The 7,700-nt window shown below is 45.2% G+C and overlaps 1 non-coding gene across 1 annotated transcript; it reads left to right on the top strand.

Moving 5' to 3' along the window:
- Window positions 1-6,203: 6,203 nt before the first annotated feature.
- On the top strand, window positions 6,204-6,277 carry trnas-acu (transfer RNA serine (anticodon ACU)). Its single transcript has one exon. It is a non-coding gene; the product is annotated as a tRNA-Ser (tRNA).
- The last annotated feature ends 1,423 nt before the right edge of the window (window positions 6,278-7,700 follow it).

Genomic DNA, 7,700 nt, shown 5'->3' on the forward strand with positions numbered 1-7,700 from the left:
GTCTCGATTTAATGAATAGGAAACTTGTTTCAGATCAGATTGGGAGACAGTGTGAAACCACTCCATCGTACTCATGTCTGAGATTCTGAGGACAGTTAGTGGAAGACATCATTAATTAAATGTACCTAGCAACAGTTCAGACCAATTATTATTTTACAAGGTGGTGTGATGGCCATCCAGGGGTTAAAAGTAGGGATTTTGTAAGGTTTCAGTGTGCAGGAACACGAGAAGACCTCAGGGGTAAAGGCTCAGATCATCGACCAAGTTCTCCACCTGATGAGGGATCTAGACTGGACAAAGAGGACCGTGGCACTCTGAGACCAAGCTCGACCAGTCCACACACCTGCTAGAGCTGTAAAGTTATATTCCCCAAGTTTGTTCAAGATAATTTTACTTCCAATTATTAAGCACTATTTTACTCTCAATAAAAGTTCTGGACTTATTAATCAAGTATCCTGTTGCTTTAATTGGTTAAAGTCATGCCCAAAGAGATTGTCCACAATAGACTTTCCAGAACTGAAAGATAAGTCTGCAAGGATTGCTAATTTTACAGCCCTGTTTAAAAAGAGAGATAAACCCAGGAACTACAGACCAGATCGTCTAATGTCAGTGGTGGGGAAACTTTTAGAGACAATTATCCAGGAGAAAATTAACTGGCACTTGATCGAACATGGGCTAATAAATGACAGCCAGCGCAGATTGTTTAACAGAAGATTGTGTATGAATTAATGAATGAATTAATTTCTTTGATGAAGTTTCACAGAGAGTTGACCGGGGTGGTGAGGTTGATGGTGTGTGTCTGCACTTCAAAATTGTGTTTGAAAAAGTACCATAAAATAGACTTGTTAACAAAATTGGAGCAGATGGGATTAAAGAGGCAGTGGCAGCGGGGATACAAAATTGGCTGAGAGACGGAAAGCATTAAGTCGGGTGAATGCTTGTTTTTCAGAATGGAGGGACTAATACAGTAATGTTACTGTTGTTGCAGTGTGTGCAGTGTCTGACCCTGAGCTGTCCAAGGGAGGGGGCTGTTTGTGATTTTCCTGTGGGGTGTATTATCATCAGGGTATCTCTCTGAGATGTCCCAGGGATGGGGCAGTGTGTGAGATCCTTGTGCATGTCATGCAGGCCCACTGGCGTGTGGTTCCATCCTGATGCCAAAGAACAGAGCCCCATCTATGGGCAAAAAGTCTCACTTCCCTGTGGGTGTATTGAGAGAGAAGAAGGCTTCGGGAGTAAACCTGGACAGTAAATCCGGAGTGGAGTCCCGTAGGCGGTTACCTGTTACTTATCAGGTAGTTTTCCAGCAACTCCTACAGCAGAGCTGGTACCAAACAGTACTGTTTTTTCCCTTTCCTTTGGACAATACTCGCAATGCTGAGAGGGGGTCCTGATGCTCAGTGTCTCCATACTATTTGCCCAGGCCTGTGCCCTGGAGAGGACACTCCAGCTTCGTGGTTAAACATTAGCAAAACATGGGAAGAAACAGTTACCGATTATAAGCTCTCACTCAATTGGTGTAGAGTATGAGCACCAGGGGTTACTTTTGACAGTGGGAGAGATCATCGCATCTCATTGGAGAACTACCACCTACTCCAAGCTGTGCAGCCCCCAGTCAGTTAGGTGCTGTCCTGCCACGACGTACTTGCTTCAATGGGTGCTTGCAGCTTGGAGAGATATCTCTCAACTGGCGGATTGATAATCTATGCACCAGGCAAGACAAACTCAACAAAGAAGACACCAGTGCTTCGCATCACAAGCTGGAATATAAGGACCATGTGTCCTGGCCTGAATGACAACCTTCTGCAGGTTGATGACACACACAAGACAGCTGTGATTGACAAGGAACTCACAAGGCTCAATGTGGACATTGCTGTGCTGCAAGAAACTGGACTCATTCAAAGTGGATCCCTCAAAGAGAAACACTACACCTTCTTCAGGCAGGGGAAAGCCCAAGAGGCAACTCGTGAGCATGGAGTGGGTTTCACAGTAAAAAACACGCTACTTGCAATGAGTGAACCACCCACAGTAGGCTCAGAGAGACTTCTTACCCTTCACTTGTCAACAAGCGCTGGCCCAGTTAATCTCATGTGCATCGATGTCCCGACACTCACCTCCACCCCAGATGTCAAGGATCAATTCTGTGAGACACTTGACACTGCCATCAGTAGAACTCCCAGCACCGAGGGACTGTATCTTCTCGGGGATTTCAACGCAAGTGTGGGTACTGACTACAGCTTGGCCAATGAGCATAGGGCACCAGGGGATTAGCAAGATGAACAAAAATGGACAGAGGTTTCTGGAGCTATGCTGTCACCATGGACTCTGTGTGACGAACAGCTACTTCCAGGTCAAGCTGTGCCACAGGGTGTCCTGGAGACGTCCGAGATCACGCCACTGGCACCAGCTAGACCTTATCATCACCAGACGTACCACCCTCAGCAGTATCCTCATCACACGCAGCTATCACAGCGCTGACTGTGACACTGACTACTCCCTGGTGTGTAACAAGGTCAGGCTTCAGCCAAGGAAGCTTCATCCATCCAAGAAGAAAGGTCGTTCTCGGATCAACACTAGCCGAACCACTGACCCAGAAAGGACCCAGGAGTTCCTCAACATCCTCGATCAGGCACTTTCAGTAAACACCCAAGGCCTCAGTGCAGTGTCAAAGTGCAATCATCTGCACGCCACCATCTATAACTCTTGCACTCACTGTGTATGGGAAAAGAGATGGGAGGAATGCTGACTGGTTTGAGGCTTATTGGACTGAAATGGAGTCAGTTACTGCAACTAAGAAGAGAGCCCTCATGAACTACAAACAAGTCCCCAGCAAACAAACTCTAGATGCTCTCAGAGCTGCCAGAAACAAGTCTCTGCAGACTGCTCGGCACTGCACCAATCAATACTGGTTAAAACTCTGCAACAGCATACAATCTGCCGCTGAATCTGGGGGATGCTAGAGGGACATATGAAGGAATTCAACACACCAAGGTTCCTTAGACAGCACCTTCCATACCCGCAACCTCTACCAACTAGAAGGACAAGGGCAGCAAATTCATGGGAACACCACCACCAGCAAGTTCCCCTCCAAGCCACACACTATCGTGACTTGGAACTATATCGCCTTTCCTTCACTGTTGCTGGGTCAAAATCCTGGAACTCCCTTCCTAACAGCACTGTGGGTGTACCTACCTCACACAGACTGCAGCGGTTCAAGAAGGCAGCTCACCATCACATTCTCAAGGGAAATGAGGGATGGGCAATAAATGCTGGCTTAGCCAGTGATGACCACATCCCATGAATGAATAAAAAAAAAATTATGAAAGCAACGGGCCCAGCAGTAACTAAATCAGCACCTTTGAAGACAAAGACAGGGACGATCATCACTGAACCTAACAAGCAGATGGAAAGGTGAGTGGAGCATTACCTTGAACTCTACATAACGGAGAACATTGTCATTGAAGTAGCTCTCAGCACCATTCCAGACTTCCCTGTCATGGAGGTGTTGGACAGTGACCCCACCATAGTAGAGCTCAACAAGGCCATTGACCGTCTTGCCAGTGGTAAAGCCCTGGGAAATGATGGTACTCCACCTGGAATCATCAAAAGTGGAAAAGCAGCTCTGCTGCAGCATCTCCATGAACTTCTGTGTCTCTGTTGGAAGGGGAGATCTGCGCCTCTAAACATGCGTGATGCAAACATTGTCACCTTGTCCAACAATAAGGAAAAATCGCAGTGACTGCAGCAATTACCGAGGCATCTGCTTGCTAAGTATTGTGGGGAAGGTCTTTGCTCACATTGCTCTGACCAGATTGCAGACCCTGACATCACACATCTATCCTGAGTCTCAGTGCAGCTTCAGAGCTGGTAGATCGACAGTCGACATGATTTTCTCACTTCGGCAGTTACAGGAGAAGTACTGTGAACAGTACAGACCACTCTACATTGTCTTTATAGACATCACCAAGGCCTTCGATCTTGTTAGCAGAGACAGACTCTTCAAACTGCTGTGGAAACTAGGCTGCCCTCCTGAACTCTTGGGCGTCATCTTTTCTTTCCACGAGAACATGCACAGTCCCGTCAGTTACAATGGAGCAACATCACACACTTTCACGATCAGCAGTGGGGTAAAACAGGGCTGTGTCTTGGTGCAAACTCTCTTCAGAACGTAGGAGGAGGCAGTTTCACCTGTCGAGCCTGATCTGTCATTCAATTACATCCTTGCTGATCATCTACCTCAACACCACTTTCCCGCGCTCTCCCCATATCCCTTGATGTCATGAGTATCAAGATTTCTATCAATTTCTGTCCTGAACATGCTCAATGATTGAACTTTCACAAACCCCTGAGGTAGAGAATTCCAAAGATTCACCACCCTCTGAGTGAAGAAATTCCACCCTATCTCAGTTTTAAATGGCCTTTTAAATGAAACTTTAAGGAATACAAGCCCAGTTTCTTCATAAGACAATCCCACCATCCCAGGGATTAGTCTGGTGACCCTCCGTTGCACTCCCTCTGTGGCAAGTCCATCCTTCCTTAGATAAGGAAACCAAAACTGTACACAATACTCCAGCACAATCTCACCAAGGCTCTATACAATTGCAGCAAGACATCTTTATTCCTGTACTCATGACCCCTCGTGTTAAGGCCAACATACCATTTGCCTTCCTAATTGATTGCTGCACCTGCATGCGAGCTTTTAGTGTCTCATGAACAAGGACACCCAGGTCCCTTTGGACATCAACACTTCCCAACCTCTCACCATTTAAGAAATATTCTTTCTTTCTGTTTATTCTACCAAAGTGGATAACTTCACACTTATTCACATTATATTCCATCTGTCATTTCATTCACTTATCCTGTCCAAGTCCCCTGGAAGCCTCCTTGTAACCTCCTCACAGCGCACATCCTTTACAATTGGCATATTCTTCTCCATGCTGCTATTTTAAACTTTCAGTGACTCAGATGGGGGTGTCCACCTGCATACCAGAGCTGATGACAAGCTGTTCATCTTGGCAAGACTGCGCACCAAGACCAAAATGAGTCAGTTCTTGGTCTGTGAGTTGCTCTTTGCTGATGACGCTGTGCTGACATCCCATAATGAAGTTCATTAACAGCAGCTTGTATATCGGTTCTCCCTGGCCTGCAAGGAGTTTGGACTGACGATCAGCATCAGGAAGATCAAAGTTATGGGCCAGTACTAGAGACTCCACCTTCCATCAACATCGACAGGCTCACTTTGGAGGTTGTCAACAGCTTCACATACCTTGGATCAACAATCACCAGCAATCTGTCCCTTGATACTGAAATCAGCACCAGGATTGTCAATGCTGCAGCTGTCATGTCAAAGTTGAGAAGACGAGTGTGAACCGACAGCAAACTGATCGAAAATACAAAACTCCGCGTGTAACAGGCTTGTGTTCTCAGCACCCTCCTTTATAGTAGAGAAGCATCAACAACTTATGCAAGCCAAGAAAAGCAGCTGAACAGCTTCCACCTCCACTGTCTCAGATGGATATTGGGCATCTCCTGGCAGGACAGAGTGCCGAATGCAGAAGTACACCAGCGTGCAGGGATCCGCAGCATGTTTGCCCTCTTGAGTCAGCGGTGACTCTGTTGACTGAGTCATGTGTGCTGAATGGATGACGGTCGCTTTGCCAAAGACACGCTCTATGGTGAGCTTGCTATCAGCACGAGACCAACAGGTCACCCACATCTGTGATACAAGGACATCTGCAAAGCGAGATCTCAAGCTGACTGGGATTGGAGTCAATGCATGGGAAGTCCTTCCTGCTGACTGGAATTCCTGGAGAAAGGCATTCAGGAAGACCATGGGAAAAGCAGAGGACAAAAGAAATGACCAGATGGTGGGAAAGAGAGCTCAGAGGAAGGAAAAATTATCAGTCGACCTCGGGCCAATGATATTCATCTGTAGCAGCTGCGGAAGGGATCGTCACTCACGAGTCATCCTCTACAGCCACAACAAACGATGTTTCACACAGAAGTGACGTGCACCCCGGGTGTAGCCCATCGTCTTCCGAGACAGACGGTTGCCTATTACAATTACAACAACAGCAACAACTACAAGAGCGAGTCAGAGGCTGGGAACACTGCCGTGACGAACTCAGCTCTTGACTCGCCAAAGCCTGCCCACTATCTACAAGGCCTTCCTCTGATTTCAAAATCACGCACATTCGTGATCTGGCTCTGTAGCTTAGTTGGTTAAAGCACCTGTCTACTAAACAAAAGATCCTGAGTTCAACTCCCAGCAGAGCCTTATTTCACAGTTGCAACATGCTTGAAAAGTTTCATTATCAACACTGACATCTGTGTCTTGTGAACTTCAATTCAAAATACTTGATGAATTTCAATCACATAAATAAACAGCCTTTGTGAAGGATATGAGTTTGGAATGGCTGTTTCTCCTTGCACAGCATTTCAGTGCGAATACATCAAAGTTAACTTCTTTGACATAAATTTGTTCACAGTTACATTCAACCTGGAAAACAGCTTGATATTAATCTCACTGAAGGAGAGTGTTTGTGTCATTATGTGTTGCTTTTAACCGAGACTGGGACATGAGGCAAGTGGGAGGGTTTATCTGAGGTTTGGAATATTTGTCAGTCAGGAACAAGAAAAATCAAAGGAACCAAATAAGAAAACCTAAGTCTCATGTGGTTACTGAGAAACGGTGAGAAGATATTAAACTTTGTTGTATTTAATACAACTGTGTGAACTTTGATCTTTGCGGCCTTTTATAAACAGTATTTGAAGGGTCTCAGTAAAAATGTTCAGTGTTGATGAGAGTGGGGTCTGGGTGAGCAGCTGCTTCATGTGACAGGGTCAGGACTGGATGCAGGAAGTTCTCTGACAGTCTCTCTCTGATGGGTTGAGTTGATTTTCAACTGGCAGCTGTTGCTGTTTTGATAATTCAAGTTCCCTCCACCGATTTATTTGGACAGACAGTGCAGTATGAGGATGTTAAGGGTTAATGCTGAAAACAGTGGGATTAACCCCTCCCACAATCAGAGTGATGATGTAACAGTCACATGAGATGAGGTTTGGGAGGAGAGAGCAGCACCAAGGATGCTAGTTTCGGAGGCTTGATGAGTGTGTATATAGTATTGTGTAAATTAGAAAAGAGTTCTTAGTTCTTTCAGCAGGAAATGTGTCCAGAAAATATCACGAAACTCACAATTTCATTATTCAGGAGTTGGAACACAGGGATATTAACTCCAAGTGACAGTAGTGGTTTCATTTAACAAAAGAAAAGGAGAGAATAATATTGCTCATTGATTGAAATCCCCCAGTGAGGAGACAGTTAAACAGGTGATCTGTTGGGGCATCCTTCGATCCAAGGTTTCGGCAGCATTTAATCTCCCTTTTTGGTGAAATTCTCTGTTTTTTGCATCTTTTTTTAATCCAGCTTTTATGGACCAGTGAAAAAACTGAAAAAAGTGAACAGATCCATCCTTTCTTTTCTTCCTTCTTCCCATCAGTTTCTCTTTTCTGTCCCAATTTAATCTGCTGTTTTATCCATTCCAATCATAATTCAACATTCCAATCTAATCTATTTGATATTCCACAGTGTCTCTCCATGTGTTTTATTCTGTTGTTTTCTCTCACAGTCTGTTTGATGATCAATTTTACATCTCACTCTCTGTTCTGGTGAAGATCAGAAGCAGTGTTATCTGTTTGCA

The sequence above is a fragment of the Heterodontus francisci genome, unplaced genomic scaffold (genome assembly GCF_036365525.1).
Source record: "Heterodontus francisci isolate sHetFra1 unplaced genomic scaffold, sHetFra1.hap1 HAP1_SCAFFOLD_184, whole genome shotgun sequence".
Classification (NCBI taxonomy): domain Eukaryota; kingdom Metazoa; phylum Chordata; class Chondrichthyes; order Heterodontiformes; family Heterodontidae; genus Heterodontus; species Heterodontus francisci.